The sequence below is a fragment of the Hylaeus volcanicus genome, chromosome 1, assembly GCF_026283585.1.
Source record: "Hylaeus volcanicus isolate JK05 chromosome 1, UHH_iyHylVolc1.0_haploid, whole genome shotgun sequence".
NCBI lineage: Eukaryota > Metazoa > Arthropoda > Insecta > Hymenoptera > Colletidae > Hylaeus > Hylaeus volcanicus.
In genome coordinates, this window is record NC_071976.1 from 30,414,992 (window position 1) to 30,436,435 (window position 21,444).

Consider the following 21,444-nt stretch of genomic DNA (forward strand, 5'->3'; position numbering starts at 1 on the left):
ACTTCACGCAACGCGGTTTCGTCATTGCCAATCCTCGTTTTACGAATAACAACGCGTCGAGTAACGCTCGCCGTAGGTAACGACACCGTAGGCAATTATAACCGGATCTAGGCAAAATTTAAAGAGAGTCGGTTACGCGTGGTTTCCTCACGATCCTCCATATCGCGTTACGCGGGTTGTTAAAATCGACCACTGCGCGATGCAAGCGTCGTCGAATACTAAACTATCTTTACTACGCGTAAATTGTTGTCGCTGGATGCGTACCAGGCACCGTGTCGAAGGAGGGCACACGGCGAAATAAAGAACTTTTTACCGCCATTGTTTCGCTGGCATAACCTCGTTAGTTGCGCCCGTCGTCAATCACGGTACCTTTAACGCCTCGTAAAGTTAAGAAACGCGACACTTAAGACAGATTTCAACCACGCCTTGCAGGCTCGCGTTGGCAATCGCCGCGCCAACTGTCAGGTTACGCGTCGATAATCGACGACCGTTATTTACGTTTTAAATCGCGAGATGCGCTTAGAAAAACGAGTGGATATAAAAAAATCAGACCCTCCCGTTTGCTTTTGTTTCTTATCGAGTAGTGTCGCATCAGATGTTTGTAATTAGCGTATTATAGAAAGAAACGGTGTCTTCATTAGTGGGTAACGACACGGTGTGCATTTAAAGAGGCATAGGTATGCGTGTTTAGAGGGAATCGGATCATCTTCGTAGTCGAGCCTTAAGGGCAGGTTAGAAAAGCATTCGGTGGAAGGAGAGAACAGCAGAACCGAGCGCTCCGCGTACTAAATCACCGCCGCACGTCCGTTTCTTTACATTGTACAGATTTTATTGATTATTTTACGGCCGGGAACATTGTAAATCTCTTCATCCTGTATCGGCGGCCCCCCTCGCTCCGTGTCGGATGCTCCCACCGGGTGCCCATAGCGCCAATTACGCGAGTCGAACGGTATTGTGGTATTCTCTCTGATCTGTCAGCCACGGCTACACGCCAGAGCCGTCTAAAAATCACTGTTAACTTCCATGGTACCACTGTACTCCTGTTTCCTATCAACTGCATACCGTCGTTGTAACTTTGTTATTTTTAATTCTGTTATCGCTTACCGTACGAAGGATGCATTCGTTCGTCAGCTTTTTCGTAACTGCGCGGCCAGTAAAACAAACGCAATTAGGAACGGCTGGGAGAAGAGTAAGACAGGATCTTTGCGCAATTTGATATACGTGTCGAACGGCGCGGCTCGCCTTTCGCCCGCGGAACAATGTTGTTCGTTTTCGCGGTCGCTAATGGCCGCCGCCGGTGCCTTAATTACAACCAAATACGGTCCAATCAGCCCTCGGGGGCCGGCGATGTCGGCCCGTTTCGAGCCGTTCGGCATATTGTCGGATCCGAACCGCTCCACTGCCCTTCTTTTCTTCTCGGTGCATCCATCCTGGTGTATATGGAGCATAGGCGTCGATAGATGGGGTCGCGGATTTCGTTCCAATACCCTGTTCCAGTTTAGGAAACCGCGGAGTATTCGTAGACCCTTGGAAGTCCTGTTGCGATGCAGTAAAATGCAGTTGATTACGTGGGTGAGATGTCTACCTGATCTTATTCTATTAAGGGTGCTTTGTTGTGCGTTATTGTATTAGTACAATGTATACACTGACCGTACATCAGTTTTATACTGCATTCTTGAGATTCTTAACATTCGTTGCTCCATAGTTTTAATCAGGGCCTGCGCAAGGCAGGTTCCGTGGTCTACGAAAATTACCCAATTAAAATTTGACCACTGGCCTCTTTATGGGGCCTGATTTCGACGGTGGCCTATAGCTTCCCGCTTATGTTTTTATAACACTTCTTCAGTTGCGCTCGACTCTTTGTACTTCTCTAAACATGTATCGTCAATTGGAGTATTTAGCCTATCCCGATTTGTACTTACAGGGCCGACTTTGGAGTAGTGCGTAGCCACGCAGAGTGCCCGGGTTCGAATCCCGGGCGGGTCCTCTACAGTTTTTTTCTCAAGGTATAGTTAAGAAAAAGTATCGAAAGTCTGTGACTTATTTAAATGTAAGAAAACGGAATATTATAAACATAAAGAGAATTATATACGTAACGGAAAAAGATGAGTGTAATTATGCATATATCTGCGCATGCACTTAAAAAATAACCAACCATCCAACCGATTCGTACAATCCTTTTCTGATTCAAAGATTGAAACTCAGGCGACGCCGCTGATCGTGGCGCATCCTGCGCGAAGATGCTCCTCGACGATCGAGAGCTGTTGCACCGACCTGCACCACCTCTTCGCGTCCGATGCAGGCCGAGGCTCGTTAGTGCGCGCCCGTAAATCAAGCCGCAGGGGTGCCAACCCGCTAATATTACCGGGGTTCCCCCGGGATAGGAGGAGCACGTTCGCGCCGCCGACGCGCACGGTAAACGTTCGATATATCTCATCGATAATGAGTTTGTTAAATGGATTAATATTCCACTTTCTCTTTTCCCTCCTTCTGCCGTTTAACCCTCTGTTGCATAATGCCCTCCCCCGGGAATCCAATAAAAATTAATTGAAGAGAGGAGAATACCTTGGATGAAATAATTTTTTCGTAATTCCATCGATTAAATCGTTGTACGAACGACTAAGAAATTTATCCGATAGATGGTTGAGGTATCACTCGAACGAATCCTCGATCGTAAAAGAATGTTACACGTGATCCGGTTCGTTTTTACTGCTTGAAACTGTTCCACGGGCAATTTGTAGTCCCGGTAATCGGATGTGTCTCGGCTATGCAATCATTTGTAATGGAAAAGTGCCGAGACGCATGAGTCTAGCGCGCGGGGAGTATTATCGAGGAAACAGGAATCGTCTTTTTAACGGGCGTTCTGTTTCATTTAACATCGGCCGGCTAGGTGTTCCGCGCGTGTAAAGACGCTACTCGATTTCAACGCGGTTCTAATGACGGGTTAGCAACGCATAGAGGATAGAGAACTTTAATGCGCTTAGCGTCGATTACCAGGAATATCGATACGATCCTTCGGGATCTGGTGCGCTCCTGGAGGCAGGGTAACTCGTATATACAGCCAGATAATTAATGGAGCCGGTAATGAGCTGATTATTATTAATAATATTTAGCCGGGGTTAAGCCGAGGCGACCCCGCCGTGCTGGAGCCCGGCTGCTCGTTAATTGAATCTGCCAATCATCGTAATGAGCGTCAGCGCCGGATCCGCTGTCCGTTCTTCGTTGGTGCACTGCTCAGGGCCTCGAGCTTGATGCTCGCCTCGTTCGTTTCGAAAAACGAAATATCCATCTTGCTCTCTGCAACCTTATCCCAAGAAATGTGAGCAATCTTCTCCGCCGACCGCCTTTCGAGAACTTGATCGATATCGCGAACCGTGTCTAGAACCTCCTGGTAATTGTTGCTATTCGTTTTCATTAATTGTACCGCGCGCTGAATCGAGCCTCGACCAGCTACCGCGCCGCCATCGATGGAATCGTCTATCCCCCTTCCCTTAGAATAAATTTCCGTCCGTGTGAAAAAGGGGAGAATGTTTATATCCAAGATGGTTGACGACGTAAAGCTGTAGAGGAACATTCCGATACCTCGGATTCTTAAACCCCGATTCACTGTCCGAAAGTAATCATTACTCTTCGTAATGCGTTCAACGCGACCCTAAAATGAAACGAAGGACGTGTATACTGTAACCTTTTAACAGTACTTTCTCTTTTTTGCCCCCAGCTACGACCACTTCCTGTTCTTCGTCTTCAATACCGGAGGACGGATACGTTTGTGAGCCGAGGCCCAACGACAGAAGTAACCGTGATAAGTCAACGGAGACAATGCTCGTCCTCTTCTGTAGATAAGCACCTCTCCGGTAAGTACCTGTTCGCATACCTTCTTGATCACTCATCCAGGATTTCGGAAAAATGCACTCCTACCTTTTACAAACATGCCTGGAATCGGGATTTACGAATTACAGACACAATCAAAGGACTAAAGATTAAGATTGGTTGCGTGCGATAGTTATCAAACGTTGCCCGATACAGTTTACGATTAGTTTGAACTGGAAGGCCTCTAAAAAGTTGCCGTGTAGTAATCTGCTTCTATATTTAATAATAGTGGATTATTAGGATGGTCGTAAAAAAGTTCAAAGTATTCGGCTCTCGATTATTTGAAAAGAGGGCAGGAACTATTTTATTCTAGAATTTCTGATACGATCTTTTAACGAATCGTGCACATTAATGCTCCGATCGTTTCTCAAAAGTTAATTTCTAATATCCCCCTATCGGTTGATAAAATGGACATCTGAACCTGTAACCAACATTTATCGATGCCCAAGCATTGGTCTACGTATTCGCGATACATGTACGAGTTAAAAAAGAAGAAGAAGTTTTAATTTTAACGCCAGCACAACTGATTGAAAAGAGAACGGCGGAGCGTATCGGTAGTTTCGCGAAAACTCGTTTCTGTCGACGCCCGTAGGGATTAATAGATTAGCGAAAGGCACGTCTCCTCTTAATTCCATCCCATTATGGGTTAGGTTCATTGGCGCGAGGCGGGTCCGGTCGATTATGGTAGATAGCCGAAATCACCGGTGGATCGCGGAATTAGGTCGAATTACGCGAGTGGATCGCCGTACGCGATTACTTTTAGAACGAGCAACTTTGCCAGCCGTGGCGAAGCAACGTTTCCATCCGCGATTTTACACGTGCCTCGTTTAAATCACGCTCCACCATCCGTGAGTAAATTAATAAACTCGGAATAAAGCGGTCTTCTTCTTTGTGTAGACTCGTTCGCAATGAGAATTCGAAGGGCAGATAGTTGTTGATTTTAAGAGCAAATACTCGATGTTAATTTCTGATTTAGTTTACTATTTAGTTCACTGTAATATGTAGACATCAGCTTGTTGCCATTGAATGATATCAAAGTACAACAACTAAATAGGGTTCAGCTTGATCGCAATGAGAATTGGAAGGACAGATAGTTGTTGATTTTAGGAGCAAATACTCGATGTTAATTTCTGATTTAGTTTACTATTTAGTTCACTGTGATATGTAGATACCATCTTGTTGCTATTGAATTATATCAAAGTAACCAAACAGGGTTCATCTTACAAGGCTGTTTCGCAGCCTGGCCTGACTCCGAGAAGACAAGTATTTTCGGACGTTTTCTGGGAGGCAAGTTTTGTCGTGTCTTTTTCCCTCGTTCTCGCCGTGAGATTTCGCATAGATTTCAATTACGGCGAAATTAGAAGCGGAATCGTATTTCACGAATCCACCGGCGGCACGACTGGCTACCGAATGACGGGAGAAATTAATCAAAATAATCATCTCTGGGGCCCGGGGCGGCCAGCGGGGCCTGTCATTTACTCCCCTGGAACTCTTCTTCTCCGTTCTGCCTTTAGATACCCGCTGTATATATTCCACGCTATCCGGTAGCCGACCGAAACCTTCTTCGGCCTTTAGTAAGGAATCTAGAAGTCCGTTGGAAGCAGCCGATGCGTTGTTCTCCCCGAGGTTGAATTTTAAATCAACGCGCCGTGGATGCGTCTGCCCTTGGAGGAATTTCGTTTGCTACAGGTTTTCGACCGTGGCGCAACGGGATCGTGCGAAAGCCCCTCGATTATAAAATGTACACTAGTAAATCGATGGTCTATAGTTTGACGATGTAAGAAAGACCTCCGAGGGAGTGGCCCCGGCGTGGTGGGGGTGATAGTAACGCTCGCGTGGGAGTCACGCCCCTCCTCCTCAAACATTTCTACTATTTAAAGTAATTTTCGAAAGATGTTCGTTTCGCTCACGCGTCTATCATTTGTTTCTGCGGATTTGTTTCTGTGGATTTTCTGCCCCGTTTCGTTACATCGACTCAAGGATGCAATTTACATAGAAATAAGTACATTTTTTATCGCCCTCCTCGTGTCTCTCCATTTTTTTTTATTTATGTGTGACTGATATTAGGTTAAATAGGTCCTTCGTTTGCATACTAACGTCCATGATAAGTACGTGTTTTCACGTTCTTATCGTGTTTTTTAACTTTTAATTTATGTCCTGCTAAGATTAGATTGATTGGTTACCCCGTGTGCATAGTAATGCACTTTTTCTAGGCGCAATGATTCTTATCGTTGACTTTGTATGTATCTAATAATGGCCTGGTTAATGGTCGAAAACGTTTATATCCATATCGTGCAAATATGTCACGTAGAAAAAGATCGAAATAATGCCCGAGTTACGAAAACAGAAGAGACAATTATTTTGAATCGTATGGATTTCTTCTGGGATCACGTTAAGTTCTCGGAACAGTCGAGACTCGAGCGGAATCGGTGATCCATCGATTCCTTTCGAATCCGTTTGGAATGGGACCTGGAATCAGGTTGATAGGAATTAGAGGGTGAGGAGAAGGGTCGGATGAAAGATAGAAGGCAAAGGGTGGGATTCGAGGGCGCAAAGTAACGCCATCGGACACGCGAATGAGAAACGGGACGGTGTTTCGCGGAGGCAGGAGGTCCGAATGGGCCAATAACTTTCCGAGCTTATGTTCCTGAATATAAAGGGGACAGTGGTAGTTTGCGGTACGACGTCACTCGCATGTCCCCCTTGCTCACCCCTATTATTCCCTTCGCTCCCTTCTAACGCGACGGTTCTGATGCACGATTGTCGTTCTTATTCAAATGCACGCCCCTGCAAACCAAACGCGATGGCTCTCGCGGCCATCGAGTGATTCACGACTCTCTGTCGACTCTGCGACGAGTCGCGTTTGCGTTACACCACGTTGCCTCGTCTTGTTTCTATGTCGAGTTCGAACATTCGTATTGCCTTGGGAACGCCTGTCTCGTTTTGAAATCGCGTTTGTAGAATGGGGGGACCATTTAGGCTATAGCGAAGGGGTAACGTAGAGATTTAGAATCTTGCTTTTATACATGGGACATTCCAAGCCATTTCGACCACTTTTGGACCCGATCATTTTTCATTTGGCTAAAATTTTGTTTATGTCATAGTACCCCACTGAACACCTTTTTGTGAATTTTTCCAGATTTTTGTACAAGTTATGAATTTTTGACAGATCTGTAGCCATTTCATACGAAAGAAACGACGTTTCTGTTGAAAAAGTCATAGCTTTTCTTTCGGTACGATACAAAAATCTGCAGAATTGTTCAGAAAGGTATTTAGTAGGATATTATGATGTAAACAAATTTCAGCCCAATAAAAATCGGTCGGTGTCCAAAAGTGGTCGAAATAAGACAAACAAGATGACTTAGTGTCCATTCATTTTCTTCCGTCGAGTCTGACGAGTAATCCGAAGCCCTCAGGGGCTGTAGCGGTGTTTTTTGAAGCTACAGTACGAGCTTAGCAGCCCCAAGGTACCCGAGCTAGAGGGATAAAAGCTATCTATATCGATAGATGAGAACTAAAAGATACTGCAAACAAATAGAGAAAGTGGCAGTGAAATAGCTTCGTCAATCGTAAAAAGCTGAACACTTTAATACACGAGTAAACTGAACCGAGTAATCCGAAGGCAAGGCAGCAGTGTTTAAAGCGATAGGTGTTCTTATTAAAATTGTACGCTTCGTTGTAGGTCCCTCGGGTGAAATAGCGTTGCCCGTGGGATGACCTAATATTTGTAGGTCGCGAGAAAAAGTGTAGGGGGGTTCGCACGCAGAGATTCTGGGCACAGTTGCCCACCACGGACACGCGGCACGTTGCCCACGAGCTCCTGTGGCGCTCACCGGGCTTCGACACCCACACGCCGTGTCGCCTCACCAAACACATAAATAACGACAGTTTCGGAGACTCTGCGTCACCGTTCATCTTGCTAGCCATTCCGTTGGAATCTTCTTCCTTGGATCGTTGGGTTTTTCTGGAACCCCTATCGAAGCTCACGAAATGGTCGAAGGGAACTAGGCAGTCGGACGATCATTTTTTTTCTGTTACATTTTCCGAAAGTGCCAACCTTCCCAAATAGTATGTCTTTCGAGAAGGGTAATTGTTCGTTTGGAAGGGTCGATTAAGACGATATCGGTGTGTCGGTGGTAGTTTGGTGTGCCTACCGGGTGGCACTACAGAAATTGCCTCGGAAACAGAACCATCGTTGTTGCCAAGGTAAATTAGTAATCGTTAAAGGGAAACGGAGGAGCGTTAACCCTCCTCGGCAAACAGCAGGATCGAAAAACCGAAGTAAGCGATCAACCGGAATTGCTTCGGCACCGATAGCCTTCCCCTCGTTCGTTCGCCACCTGTTATGACGGAAATTTCTCTATCTATCGGGTCGGAAAGCGCCGACGCGTGCTCGATACAGATGTCGAAAGTCATGACTCGGGTGCTTCCAACGTAAGAGTGAGAAAATTTAGGTGTTTAATGTTGAATGCCTTTAAAAAAATTGGGAAACCATTGGATCTCTTGATCTCTTATTCTTTCCTCACGAAGGTCTCGTTTTCGTACGTTACTTCGTGACAAGAAAATAAAGTGCGTCCATGCACTATAAAATAAACGAACCGAACAAAACTTCTAAGCCGAGGGTTTAGAAAAGAGGGAATAATATCTCACTTTCGTATCGATCTAGTGATTTCTTTCATTAAAAGAAAATCACGAAGGAACAACACCGCAGTCCTCGGAGTGAAAGTAAGGGAACTTCCTCCTCGAATCGTGTGCCAGGTATCGCGTTGGCGATTGTTTAGGGACAACGGACGGTCAACTACCAGTTGGAATTCGCGATTGACGTGTTCATTAGAAAGCATCGCCGGCGTCGTGTTGGTAATCGCGCATACAGCCTGCACGAGGGACACGAGGGGAGACATTTTGCGACGCGTTACGCCTACGCGGATCTCGCGTGGCTGCGGGCATTAAATTAATCGTGCGTTTCGTTTGTCGAGAACCGCGGTCACAATCGTATACAACGGATACTATGTTGTCGCTGTCACGAAACTGACGTCTCGCATTTGCCGTGCCCCAACAACGACAAGGCACCGTGTAACTCGCTTGCGATTACGACTCGGTGGTCGAGCGAGCCGCTCGACGACGCCCTCGCGACCGATCCCTGCCAGGAAGCGGCTCTTCGAACCGACAACGATATCTTCCGAACGGCCGCTATTGTTCTACATTCCTAGTTTCTCCTTGCGAGCAGAGAAAATACTAGCTCGATTATTTACTTGACTGTAGGAGAACTATTTGTTGTTTTTTCTTTTTATTTTTAAACTTCAATGTTTATATCGACAATCGATGCTTTTATATTAATAATAGGTGACGAAATTAGGTGTGTTTGTAGAATGATCTGATGTAGGTGCAACTTGAAAGGTTGCGTCGAATTGAAACACAAGTAATATCATATTACTAATACGTGATGTTTAGACTGTGGATGTTTATGCATTTATATCGTGAGAGGATTTCAGGATGGATATACAGTAAAAACCTCCATAAACGCACAAACTCGGGACTGAACTTGTGCGTTTGTCGTAGAGTTCGTACATTCTCCGATGTTTGCCTACTAGCGAAAACACCAGGGCATGTCAGTGAGATAATGTAATGCAACGGTGAAATTTTTGTATTATTAACTATTTCGTTGTAAAACTTTTACTATCGTGTTCCTGACATTCTGATTAAAACGAGACCGAACGCGACGTGGTTCGTAACATGTTTACTTGTACCAACTTATTTGGCCATTTAATCCGGGAACCATCCTGTACATTAAGATACTGGGAAGTACATTAAAATACTGGGAAATGTATGCGGATGTGAACGAGTGCAGGAATATATGAACTGTCAACAATTGTACCGTTTAAAAAATAAAACACGGTTTCATTTAAATTCTTTATACGAATAGACGAAAATGTAAATTTGCATAAACATCCACAGTCTAACGACGTGTGAATTGCCGACCATTAGATTACGTACGTTCGAATGTAGTACGTGTACAAGTTTCTCGATAAGAACGCGAGATAAGCAAATTTCAAAAATAGCTATCCTACCAATTAGAGAAACACGGCGAATAATAATGGCACAGGCCAATAACGCCCCAACATATTGTTTTTCTTCCACCGAGACCGGACCGTCCCGTTCCAATCTACGTGTCTGACATACGATCTTCCCTAATCACGAAGGAATTCTAATCTCCCGGCGGTGGACGTGGGTCTTAATAACGAATCTATCTTAATTAAATTAAAATTCTCATCGGGGCCTACCACCGAGGTTCTGGTTCCTAGGGCGTGTCCGTGTTCGGTCCGAGCGGTGAGTTAGCGGTAACCCCCGCCCGTGGCCGGGCCCACCGGGCCCGAAAGAACGGGAAACAGTTGTCGAAAAATCGTTGGAAAGTTCTCACAGATCCCTTTAGTAAATTAATCTATCCTTCGGGAGAGGCTGATCGATGAATTTACTTTGTAGTTTCCACGCCTTTCGCTTCGGCGGACGTCTCGAAAACGCATCTCCCCTCCTTCTTTGCCTTTCTCGATGGAGCATTCGCGAGGCATAATATTACCATTCCTTATTCTTTAACGATCGGCAGCCAGCCGAGTGTTTCACGGTGCCGTGGCTCGGTCCTGTATCCCCTCGGCTCCTTCCCCTTTACGATTCCGTCCCAATTTATTACGAAACCGTGAGCTTTTCCACGCGATAGTCGAGAGGCGTCGAGAGATCCGAACTCCGGGGCCCCTTCGAATAGCGCCCTCATTTCGTATTCATAAAGCGGTGGTGGGTTCTCCGAGGGTCTCTTAATATTCGAGGAATACGAGGCCTCCTCGGGCCGCGTCTCACGACGGACCCGCGCGACCCTGAGGAATCTTCTTCGGTTAATTACCGTGAAATACGACTGATCGAGAAATTCGGATAAGCGTGTTGCGTCGTAAATCGAGCAATATAATTCACTTTACCCTAATAACCCGTCTAATATGAATTTTATCCCGTCGCTGGGGGTAATGGACACACCAGATAGTCATTCGGACGGCGATTAACGTTTCGTCTCTCTTCGTGGTAGAGGTGTCTCTGTTGACGAAGGAAAGGAGGGAAGTAATTAGATGTCGATTTCTTATTTCTCTTTAAGTTATCAAGTTTAAACAAGGGATCGATGGTTGACACAGACTCGAATAGCGTAGTCTAGAAGAAAAGATTGTCTCGTTCTACTTCGTCCACGTGTTTTTTTAAATAACGAGGGAAAAAATTAACATCGAGGCACTGTTCCTTCGAAACGAAATTCCACGGTGACCCGAGGTTTTCTCTTTCGCTGTGCTCGACGTAATGGCGCGGCGAGAATGAACGGCGAAGCGTGTATTGCGCCGGGAACTCGTTTCGGGGCGCGACGGCGCGGCGTTCGGTTGAAATTTTCGAAAATCCTCGTTTCGTAATTGTTTATTGTGATCGAGGGTTCGGCTGGAACGAAGCGCGCCCCCCCGTGGCGCATCGCGAATGGGATCTAAAAGGACGAGAGGAGTGGAACGTGGGTTCCTACCGTTAACATCCGACTTTACGACGCATCCTGGTCGCACGAGGCGTGCACCTCGCGGGTCCCTCTACAAGCCCCCGTAATTTGATAATATAGGGTTATGGTGGCGCCAAGCTGAGCCGTTTAAATTCATAACATTGTTTATTCCTATTAGACCGACCTATTGGGCCCGTTCCGCGCGATATTTCATTCGTATACCAAGGCCGCGCCGCGCGTGGATGCGCTCTTGCCTCGATTTTTCGTCGAGCACGGCCGTTTTTATGTAACGGACCCCGCCGTCGACCGACTCCTTCCTCTCGAATAGTAAACCTGTAACGGCCCCGAAACTCGAATACATTCGAGACTTGTCACGAGTGAATCACGCGCGGCGATCAAATTAACTTGCCTCGGCGCGAGCGTTCATCCAGAAAACGGTTACGAGTTGGACGACGGTTCCTCTTCGATGCGAGCGCTGGGATCTCGAATGAGTTACCACTCGCTGGGTACTTGAAAATATCTGTTTATTTATCCCACAGGGTTTCTCGTCTTTGAAGGGAGTGTATAGGCACAGCTTTAAAAACCGTAAAAATGGTAAAAATAGTTATTTGTAGTTGTTCGAGGGGGATGTCACCGTCCAAGGATTGGGTTCTCGAGAAATTGCCGAGCGCATCGGCGTCGTTCCAAGCTGTTTACGAGCGCGGCCTGTTCCCGTCCGGGACGGTCGGACATCCTTGGTGCATCCTTGTTGCTCCTAGTCGGCTGGCTGTCAGCGAGAACGTGAAATATCGTCCTGCCCAACTAGCATCCAATAATTAGTTTACTCCTCATTACGGTTGGCTCGCGTTATTAGGAGGGCCGCTGGTCCCGCGGGGGAAGGAGGGGGCGAGGGGAGAGGACGGGAGAGGGCGAGAGGAGAAGGGGAGAGCTCTAATTAACTGAACGTTTAGGGGTTGCTCGACCGGTCGACTACGCCCGATCGGTTAACCAATTCCGTTGTTGCCTGCCTTGTGCACCTTTCGAATACTTTGTGCTAATCTTGCACCTGTGTTTCGTTCGTCTATTGTTGTCACTCTTTATTTAACCCTCGACTGCTGTCCTTGCAGCACGATGGAAGGTGGAAGGCATCTAGGGTGTTCGCGTAGAGAGCTTCTTCGATGAGACTGGGATGTTACGCCTGAGTGTTATTATTAAACTTGCGGATCTTTATGCAAAATAAAATCTTCGTGAATTGAATCTAAATAGGAATTTATTTTACTCTGCAAATATTATAACATGAACTTTATTTTCAATCTTTTTTATATTCTTACATACTGTTTGCATTTTGTAGTTTCTTGCACATTCAAATTTCCTATGAATGCATAAAGATCCGCAGTCTAGTTATTATTATTGTTACTACCGCAATCGGAAGCTCGATAGTTGCACAAAGACCGTGATTATATTATACAAAGGACCACTTCGTACCAACCCCTACTCGCACCTGTTAGCGAACCCCGAAGTCCCTAATTCTCCAGAGCCCCTAATCTTTACCAACTCTTGCTACACGGTAGCTACGCCTCTAACCCCGGTGCTCTCAGCTCCGATCTCTCGCGGTGCGATAGATCATCCACCGCGGTACAATGTACGACGCCCGATGAGAAGTTCTCGTTGGGTGCTCGAACACACGGGTAGGAGAATCTAAAGAAAAGAAATCGTGCGAGCGGGAGAGGATGGAGAAAGACTGAAAGTCTGAAACATTAGAGAAAGTCAGCATGCCCGCGCACGAGGCTATCTCCGATCTTTGATCTCGGTAAGCGGCGGGATCGAGGAGGTTCGATGGGGTTCGAGGGAGGAGACAGACGAGGAACAGGGGCACGGTCTCGAGAGAGAAACGAAACGATCCGTAGGAGGTATGGCGCGCGGGAGCCATCTCTGTTAATCATCGAGTAATTACCGCTCCAATTATCAGATACTGAGATACGAGCGCGGTGGATCACGCAGGATCCAAAGAATCTGTTAGCCGCGCTCGCGCTGGAGGGATCTGGTTTGCGGCGCAGCCATCGTTCCAACGTGCGCGACAGCCACGATCCTCGATCGTCGATCGTTGATCGCCACGGGAGATTGGTGACCGCCGCGCGAGAAAGTGTCAATTACCGCCATCCGTCGATATCGCATGCGGGGAAATTAATCTGGTGTCGCTGCGAAAATCGAAACACGCGTCGCACCGTGGAAGCCACGAGTTATCGAGGGTTAAAACGGGGATGTAAAAAATGATGAATTTTGTGGTAGCTTCGACACCTATATTATCGATGAGGCAATATTTAATGCGACGAGGAAGGTGTAGAGGAAAGCGGACGAAGTAGAAGCTCCATGGTCGATAAAATGGGAATTGGGTTCATTTCGAATCATCGTAACTTCGAAACAGATAACGCGAAGTGCTGTTTGGATCACTCCTTTTCATTTGTCTTTAATCGACACAGTCCACGGTTCCTCCACTCGTGGTACCACGTACCTCTCAATTATTTCTTCCCCCCTCCATCGTGTTTGAACAATCTGACTGTAAGCGTCGTGAATGAATTTTGACGAGGCAATCGCGAGTAAAAGAATGCCGGAGGAGAACGAGCGGCGCGAATCTCGAAGGATCTTTTCTTCGAGTCGGTTCCCGAAGGCGCGTAGTCCGCGTTTAGGGTTGAACAGGGGCGGGACAATACTTGTCCAGCGGCTGGTAGGTTGAACAGGGCGTTACCCGGCATTCCTTGGTAAATTAACTTAGCGGGCGGCTGCAGCGCGCCAGCGAACGGCGCGGCACGGCGCGTCTCCCTCCAAATATTCATTTAAAAAGGTAAATGCAATTTTGCCGTTTTACGTGATTGAGATAATGCCCTCCGATTAACGGGCCCGTCCCTTGCTCCCTTCGTTTCTCGAGTCGATCTCTTCCTTTCGCGCTCCCCACGCCTCGCTCTTTTCTGACGCACCCCTACGGTAGCGAACGCGTCATTACCAAAATTCAACCCACCGTTCCACGAATATCGTGGAATAAAAACTGTCGGTTCGATTTTCCGCAGGTGTGCGAATCTCGAGTTCGATGCCTGTCAATCGACGCTTCCGCAAAGTTTGCGGCGCAGTCTTGTAGGAAAGAATTACTATTCGTGGAAAGAATATTACGTTATCGTCACGTCGAATACGCTTTATTGCCGCGTCTATGTAACGACGCTCCGTGGTCAAAAGCCTTTATCGATTAGTTATTCACCAAGAGTTTTTTATTCTGAGACCACACATTTACATTAAAATAAGAGCTGTAGCTTTCTCGAGCATACATTCTACAGCGATTCGTCCTGAATCTACTGGATCTACTGGATCTACTGGATTTACTCCGGAGGACTCCATACGAGGAGTCGTCTCTCGTCTGGGTGGCGCGTTCAAGGCTCCGCTACAATAGCCTTACCGAAGAGTCCATTAGCGGCAAAGAACTCCGCTCTATGACCGAAGCAGCCAAAGAATCTGCACGCCACTCGTACGCGATAAAGTAAAGTAACTTGAATGAAAGTTTAAATTGAAACAAATTATCATCTGTTCGCGAGTCGGTTCGTTCGCGGTCTGGGCCTCGTTTCGGCGTGTTTGAGGGTCGGTTAACACCCGATAATACCCAATAAGTGGGGCCGAGCAGTCGTCGAAGGAACGCTGCTGATACCATCGGATGCTAATTCGCGCGATTAAACGGCGAACAAGCGTGGTTCGTTGTAGATCTCGTTCGGTGGTTAAACGGGGGCAAGATTCCAGGGAGGCGAGCCGACGGGTAATTCGCGGAGATCGTACATCATCCCCGGGGAACGGTTGTCCGCCTATTCGGGCGCTTCGTTTGGGCTTAAATCAAATTTACTAATTAACACCATTTACCAGGATCTATAGCGCGGGCGACTCGCGCTGTCCGGCGTCCGTGACTCTCTAAGCTCCTTTTTGTTTCCTCTTCAACGTCGGTACGCGTTATTGATGATGCTCGTTAAAGAGCTCTCACGTGCCGGTGGGGCAGTTCTTCTTCGTCCCGATCCCCCCCCCCCCCCCTCTCTCTCTCTCTCTCTCTCTCTCTTCGCATCTCTCGTCTCGCCGTGGCCATTCCAGCGTCCTCGACACCGACTCCTGTATGGCCGTGATCCATCCTCGTGGCGCTCGGCGTTGGCTGCCGCGGGACATTAGTCATCGACAATCAAGATGAATTCACTCTTAAACAATGACGCTTAATTTCAAGAAGCCACCGACGAACAACCACCGAATTCCCGAGCTGCTCCGGCCCGAATAAATCCATCGACGGTTGCTGGTTACACGGGGGTCACAACATCAATCGTCGCTGCAGTCACCAGCTTTGGCACCAACCCCCTTCTTCCAGTCAGGCGTCCTCGTTGACGATGGACCTGACAGGATTCTCATGCTGGAGAATCGTTAAATGATACAGCGTACGCTGAGCGTAAAAGAACAGAAAAATGTCGAGCGACGACATTTAATAGTGTTGTATAATTATATAAAGAAAATATAAATTGCAGACTGTACGTCGCTGCAAGGGAATTAAATTCTTTGCATATTTCGATAAACTATTCGTTTATAAAGAAGAATATATTTTAATAGTTTGAACAAATATCGTAACCGACAATACGCCTCGTCGTATGCCAAATTTGAACAGTGGCTTCGTTGCTTTCTCTGGAGTTGATTACAACGGCAGAGAAATGAAAGCCAGCGTTTACTAAAATTTAATAGAACGATATCCTTTAGAAGCCAAATGAAATTCGAACCTGTACGAGCCCCGATCTCGCCTAGAGCGGAGGATCGTCTCTGGGAATTAATGTTCGTCTTGTGTACGTCGATGTTGCAACTTCGGGACCGTGGCGTCGCCCTTTTCACGGTGGAAGTTGGACGTCCAGTCGCACGTCCGCTTCTCTCACGTTATTACCGAGCGCATACGTAGAACCGTGCGGGGCAGGATTTATGGTGCGTCGCATTATCACGTAAGGTAACGCGACACCGCAATTCCACTCGGCGGCACTGACGGCCAAACGCGCAAATTACCATCGCGATTGCGGCTAACTCGGGCCTTTACGCTAATAACGGCAACACCACGCGGCGAATTGCAAACAAGGACAAGTGGTACGCGAATACTCAACGGGACGGGACGCGCAATCTTTCCCACCGAGGGCGTAAACCGCAACCTGCTGGTGCATCATCGCGCCTCGGAATATTTATTTATCCTGTACGTCGTCGCCTCTCGAAACTTGCGAAATACGGAGCCATAGTTGGAAACAAGTGCTCATCCTGACAGCAATTCACGTTTAGGTGCAGAAACATGGGGATTTGGATATTTTAGGGCGTGGAAAACTTTTTTTTCTTTATTAATTAATACGATCCATGGATCGTTTGAATTTTCAATCTAGCTCTGTCGGAATGTTTCGCGAATATTTTGGAGAATTTAGTAGCGCAATATCTCGCGATAGGTACGCACACGAGGCGGATTTTCTCACAGAGAGCGCGTAAACCGCAAACAATGTCGCGACCACATCCCCTTCAGCACGTTTAAGGAACACATACCCAGCAGGTTGGGAAAATGATCTTTCTTAATTTTTTATGAGGAAGTGAAAGACATCCTTTATTCGGGATTTTCTGGGTTTGCCTACTTCGAAGCGTGCAAATAATTTTTAACAGTCGATATTCTCCATCCTCGGGTGCTGTAGCTACGATCGTAGCTGCGGTTCTGATATTTTCAACACTCTCAGAATGATGGAAATATTCCAATTTAAGAAGTGGTACTTGTTCCTCCCAGCGAAGTCGAGGAATATCTATCGAGGGAAAATCAGAATCGCTCGAGAGCGAAAGGGTGTCGTTCGGGGTCGATCGTGGGCGTTCATTCGTTACAAGCGGTCGACGTATACACGCTCAGGTTTTATCGGTGCGGGCTCAGTGGGGTTACGCATCCACCGACGCGATCGAATGCAAATGCCGCGAAACGCCCGGGCAGAATTATATCATTACTCGGTTGGTCCCAGTGGTGGCGTGGTCCGTGGTCCGTGTCTTTTTTCAAATAAGGAAATAAATTAAGACGTAATGGGCTTAATAAGGCTCCGGTCGGATAGCATTCCGCGACCGTGCCAGTAACTAATGGCAGCGTTTTCGCGTTTTATGTCGTGTCGGGGCGGCAGAGGGGTGGGAGGGGCTCCCAGGTCCGCCGGACCCAAGGGTTCGCCGTGTAAACTGCCAAAACACTCGACCCTCGCTTCTTTTTCTCTCTATTAACCCTGCGAGGGCTTCTGGGGTCTTGGCTGACCCCTAGATTCTTCACAGGCTGTGAATCACAGCTCGCTTTAGTTACTTACATTTGTCATAAACGAATGAAATATTTTCGCTAGTCTTTCCAAAGCGTTATACGCACATTGTATAGTCAGCCCCATAAATATTCGTAACCCTCGATGTCCATCGAAGAAATTTCTTTAAATTAAATTGTAGGTTTGACTTTTCCAAGTGTACGTTTGTATAAATATGTTGATGTATATGGTACGGTGAATGTGATAAATTCTGAAATATTTATCGAATAATTTATCTTGTTAATGCATATGCTGTCTACACAGAAATACTGTCTGAGTAGGTTTGGGGAGGAATATTGAATACTGTTAAATATCATTCCCAGTGTAATTTAAACAAATTTCTTCAATGGACATAGAGGTGTACGCGTATTGCCACTTGTTTATTATTATCAGAGTTCCTTAAAGTCATCCATAATTCGAATCAAGCTTTCCTCGCCTCTGGTTTCGAATAGAGCCGGGAATGAAAAACGACAGATGGAAATTTCGATGCATTCCTGTTTCGTTTTTAATTCGAGTCTCGCTTTAACTCGATTCAACACCTCGATGCGTGTCCACCGAAACTCGACGCCTCGTTTAACCGATGATCGAGAACGGACGTGAGAGATCCGGAGATAACGTCGGGATCGCTCGAGATCATTAAATTACAGTGGAGGCTCGAATTATCGCAGGGAAACGGGGCTGAAAATTCCTGGACGTGCAATAATCACGGTAGTCGATTCGAGGCGAAGGAGACCCCACCTACAAAGTACGTAGCCACATGTGGCCACTGCTACCAAGTTGCTGATCCCTCCAACTTCGATGCCTGCTAAGTGCACTTAACGCGGTTCAATTTGCGAAGAGGCCATATGGACATCCGAGTGTAAAGGGTTAAGGAATACTATGCATGGCGCATAAACTGAAAGCTGGTTTCTCTGAAAACCAAACGAAGAATTAATTTAACGGTCGTTCGACTCACAAGGCACACGAGTTTAGAAAGGGATAGGGTTCGAGATTGTTTAAAGTCTGTAGAGGGAGCGAAAGTGACGAAGAGACGAGACGCTGATGGAAATAAATCGAGAAAGGCGAATCAACGAGATCAGGGGGAGCAGAAGAAAGGTGAAAGAGAATATCGAGGGGGAAGCAGGCGAAGAAGAAGTGGAAGCAATAGCAGCCACGGCCAAATACGACGTGGATCGGCTGCAGAAAGCTGATACTGGTATACCTGGGATACAGGAGGCCGTGCAGCGGTGTAAATGCAATCAAGAAGGCCTCAATTAGACCGTCACGCCGTACATCCCTCATCTCGGAGTCTCGCCTCCTCCTCTCTTCTCTTCGTCCACCGTCGATTTCGTCGTTCTCCGCGTCGTCGTCTTCTTCTACTCCTTCTTCCTCCTCACTTTCCCCCACCGACGCCTACTTCGTCTCCTTCCTCTCATTGTTTTGTATCTGGCCAGCCAACGAGGCGAGAAAGGTGCCTTTCAGGATGCTCGATACTTCTCGATCGCGAAAAATCGCAAAGAACACGGTATTGTCTCGAAATAAGCAACTCGGTCGGGATCGGCGAGTTGCTTGTCTCGAGGGAGGTATGCTATTCGGCTTGACAATGTTCTCGAGCGAGATGAGGGGGACCCGTAGAAAAAAAAACAGGGACATACATACAACTAACAGTATCGTTTCGGCGAATACACACGCCAGAGAAAGAGAGAACATTACACGTGTTTTGTGCTCTTTCCACTATTCTGTCCGGCTTCTCGTTTTCACGGTCGATTCTTTTCGATCCTCTCGAATTCTCGCTTCTTCGCAGATCTCTCGCTCGGCGGGCGACTTCGAACAAAAAGGCGGGGGATACCGAGTTGCTTATTTCGAGACGGCACTGGATAACCTAAGAAAAATTCGAAGAATTTTCCACGAAGTTCGACGTAGTTGGAGCGTAAAACAAAACCGGATACACGACTCCTCGTGATAAGTAAAATATTCTAGAAACGTGGTAATGTACGGTTACCTTGAAATGATTTGTAGTGGAAATTATGGTAATGTAGGAAGATTATCCAGTGTTTAGTAGAGTTTCCTTTTGCACGTTGCTTCGCATCCTTCGGTTCGTTAATTGCTGATAGCCCCCACCCGAGTGACGCGTGATAAACCACCTCTAACTTCTCTCTTCACTATTCGTCGGATAGCGTATCTCGTCGACGCCGAGTTTCGCGTTTCGCGGCTAATCCAATTATAAAAACGGAGACGTAACTGGTCGCGAGTGCGATTACCGAGCTGTTAGCCCGAGAACAGTTTTGAGCGAATGTCGAGGAAGAGGAGTATGATTCTGTCGTAAAGCCGTCCGGTTTCCCTGTCGTTAGGCCCTATTAAACGAACTATAAGAGAACACGAGGGAGGTCTGACGAAGCTTTGAGCGAGCTTGCCGGGGTCCGAGATTAAGGGGCTGTTTAATCTGCATCCATCGCGATGATAGGTAACGGTGGAGAGTCATCGTGGGGGCCTTTCACGTTAACCGAGTTAGTTACAGGAAACCCTGCAATTAGGGATTGTTAACTGGATAAAACCTTACGCGTGCTGCGCGTGAGGGGACGCGGGAAAAAAGGACGAGCATTTAAAAGGGCGGGAGGGTGGGGTGGTCATCGCGGCTCCCGACGCGCACAAAGTATTCGTTATCCTGCGAAGTTGATCGACGCAAAAATCGGCAACCGTTCTTCTCTCGGGAACACGTGTTTAATAAGTTCCCGTGTAGATCCGAGCACTGGTGAGCACTGGTGAGCACTGGTGAGCACTGGTGAGCACTTGGGTAGAGTTCTTCGGATATCGAAGTGGTGATTAGGGCATCGATATCAGTCGATGGATTGGGAAATTTTCTTACGCAACACTTTCATTCATACTTTGAAATGATTTCAAGAGGGATCGATACATGATAAGATAGCAATAACGTATAAACATACAGTTGAGTTTGATGTTTTCAAATAAATGCTTCGTGATAAATACGAACACGAGTAAACTTCACACGTGTACGTGTTTATCAACCGTCTTCGAAAAGGAGGTTAATCAATTCGATGTGTATATTTAATTTAGATAAATTTTTCCAACAGACACAGAGGGTACGAATACTTGTGTGGACTTGCTGTAGATAAGAAAGTTCTGTAGTTTTCATTTTGTAGTAAAAGCGAGTGCATGCATACAGCGTGTCCTAGAATCAGTAGCTGAGACGATTCTGAACTACAAATTCCTTTAGAAAAATGTCAGACGGTGCTTCGTTTTTGAATTATTAACGAAAATCACGGACCAATCGCAGAGACCGAGTAGCGCGCGCTCAGCCGCGAAAGCATACTCGATCGCTGCGATTGGTCGGCGATTTTCGTTAATAATTCAAAAACGAAGCACCGTCCAACATTTTTGCAAAGGAAATTGTGGTTCGGAATCAGTCTCAGCTACCCCCACCATTTCCGGTTCTTACGCTAATTCTGGAACACCCTGTATAATAATCGATCTCTTAAACATCGCCTTGGATCGAAGAGGCGGCCGTTTCTGGGGCGAATTCCTTTTGGCGGTTGGATGCTCCTTTTTGGGCGAACGCAGCCGGTTTGGAAGCCGGTCGCTACCGATCGCTAAATTCATTCCGATGTAGACAGTTATTAGGTGGCTAGAGCCGGTGTAAAACGTCGCCATAATGATCAGTTACTAACTAACTGGCCCTCTCTCCTATCGCCGCGATGTATAAACATCCACGTATCCGCGCGTAGAACGGTGCACTTGGCCGGC

General features: G+C 46.8%; 1 protein-coding gene across 1 annotated transcript in view; it reads right to left on the minus strand.

Annotated features, from left to right (window-relative positions):
- The window catches only part of LOC128879809 (homeobox protein aristaless-like), a 120,551-nt gene that overhangs the window by 3,122 nt on the left and 95,985 nt on the right, over positions 1-21,444 (minus strand). The window lies entirely within an intron of this gene.